This window comes from Myotis nattereri (assembly GCF_964212035.1).
Source record: "Myotis nattereri genome assembly, chromosome: 9".
NCBI lineage: Eukaryota > Metazoa > Chordata > Mammalia > Chiroptera > Vespertilionidae > Myotis > Myotis nattereri.
Window position 1 is genome coordinate 67,093,997 of NC_138084.1, and position 1,864 is coordinate 67,095,860.

The 1,864-nt window shown below is 51.2% G+C and overlaps 1 pseudogene across 1 annotated transcript; it reads right to left on the minus strand.

Moving 5' to 3' along the window:
* Nucleotides 1–498: 498 nt before the first annotated feature.
* Nucleotides 499–1,549, minus strand: LOC308525553 (small nuclear ribonucleoprotein-associated protein N-like; annotated as a pseudogene). The gene is made up of 2 exons: nucleotides 1,326–1,549; nucleotides 499–999 (listed from the first exon to the last, which is right to left on the minus strand). The product of its transcript is annotated as a small nuclear ribonucleoprotein-associated protein N-like (transcript).
* Nucleotides 1,550–1,864: the final 315 nt, after the last annotated feature.

Sequence of the window (1,864 nt, forward strand, 5' to 3'; positions counted from 1 at the left end):
ATCAGCTGCCTCCTGCACACCCCCCACTGGGGATGTGCCCGCAACCAAGGTACATGCCCTTGACCGGAATCGAACCTGGGACCCCCCAGTCCGCAGGCCGACGCTCCATCCACTGAGCCAAACCGGTTTCGGCTTCAGGTTATTAATATTAATTTTTTTCCAGAAAGCTCTTTAGATATTAACCATTAATTTTGAATGAAGGGATGCAGTTTCTCTATTTTTCTTTCTACAGCTTAATTGATCTATTTATTAGTGAATGTTAATGTAGCAAAGAGGGGACAAAAGCTCACAAACACTCTACATAGTTTCACAAGATGCACTGCAGGAAAAAGTGACCACGGATCGGTAGTATCCTGGAGTCTTGGTGGGAGCATTCCTGGGTGGACCTCTAATTCCTGGTGGAGGTCTCATTTATGGAGGGGAGCATGCTTGTTGGCATCTCTCGAGCAGGGGAAGCCCAATGGGTAGAGGAGCAATAGTGCCTGGAGGTGGGGTTACTCAGCCTACAGGTGTGGGGGCTCCTGCAACACCGGCAATGGCTGCAACTGCAGCAGCCGCTAGTGTGTCTCTTTCCTGTGGAGCCATTACCTGCTGGGATCGTCCCCAACCCTCAGACAGAACCTGCTAACCCAGCAGGAGCCTGGGGAATCGGAACACCAGCTGCCGGTGGCCCTGCAAGCCCAGGGCCTCCTGCAGCTCCTGCAAGTGGTGCAAACGCAAGGCCAGTGTCTCTGGGGGGCAGTCCCTCCACAGTCATGGACTCCACGTTCTCCCCCAGGCAGCAACACCAGACTCAAACCCCTCTTTCCTTCACACTCCAGCTGCTTCGCATTCTTTGGGTTGATCTTCCTGAACTCACCCCAGTCACAGAAGATCAAGTTCACATGTTTGTCAAGAGCCTTTTGGGCACTGTCTTGCCAGGTGCATCTCGTTCTATAGTCGATGTGCTGCAGCATCTTGCTGCTCTTTCCCACAGTCACAATTGCTGTTCCACTAAACCTGATGCTCACAGTAAAGTTTCAGGAACCTTAAGAACTAAGGGAAGGCCACTGCGCGAGGGATGTCCAACTGCCAGCTTAGGCCTGCTCCCCAGGACATCCCCCAAGAACTCCCGGACTGCAAGAGGGTGCAGGCTGGGCTGAGGAACGTCTCCTTCTCCCCCCAGTGCATGAATTTTGTGACAAAGGTATGACATGGGTTCTGCTACAAACCCTGCAACCTGGGGCAGAAGTTCCAAACAGCCTGGTTCTTCAGTTGGAATCAGCTTCCCGGATGTCCCAACACAACTTTAACCAACTCTCGGTGTCCTGGCTGAGAACACCTGCTTCTGTTCCGCCTGGAAGTCCACCACAGGTCTGCTGCCTCCGAGATCGCCTTGGGTACAGCTGGTGGTCCAGCTGGCAGTGCTGGGCATGACACCAGGACTTAGCTGGTGGGGCTCAAATGATCTGAAGCCTTTGCATGTGTTACTCCCCAAGACCATCACCACACCAAAGTCCTTCTCTACGCCCACACCCAAGCCTGAGAAAGTAGCAAATTGCCCTTTCATGGTTTCATTTACTCTCCGTGATGCTCATCGTAACCTGACTTCACCTGAATGGGATAGTTGCGGTGAGCTATACCTCGTTAGAGTTGACTCATTCTCAGGTACTTTGTCTCTTCTAACCCTATTCGACCACTTGAATGGTGAAGCCACACTTTAGCTTATTGCAAAATACTCTGCCCACCAGGCTGGTAGCCCTTATGAAATTATACTCCAATTCTGGTTCAGAGCCTTGTTCTTTCTCTCATTTGGCATTATCGTCTATTTTCATAGTTTTGTTGTTTGTCTCCACAAGGCTACGCTGATACAGTTGACATGTTT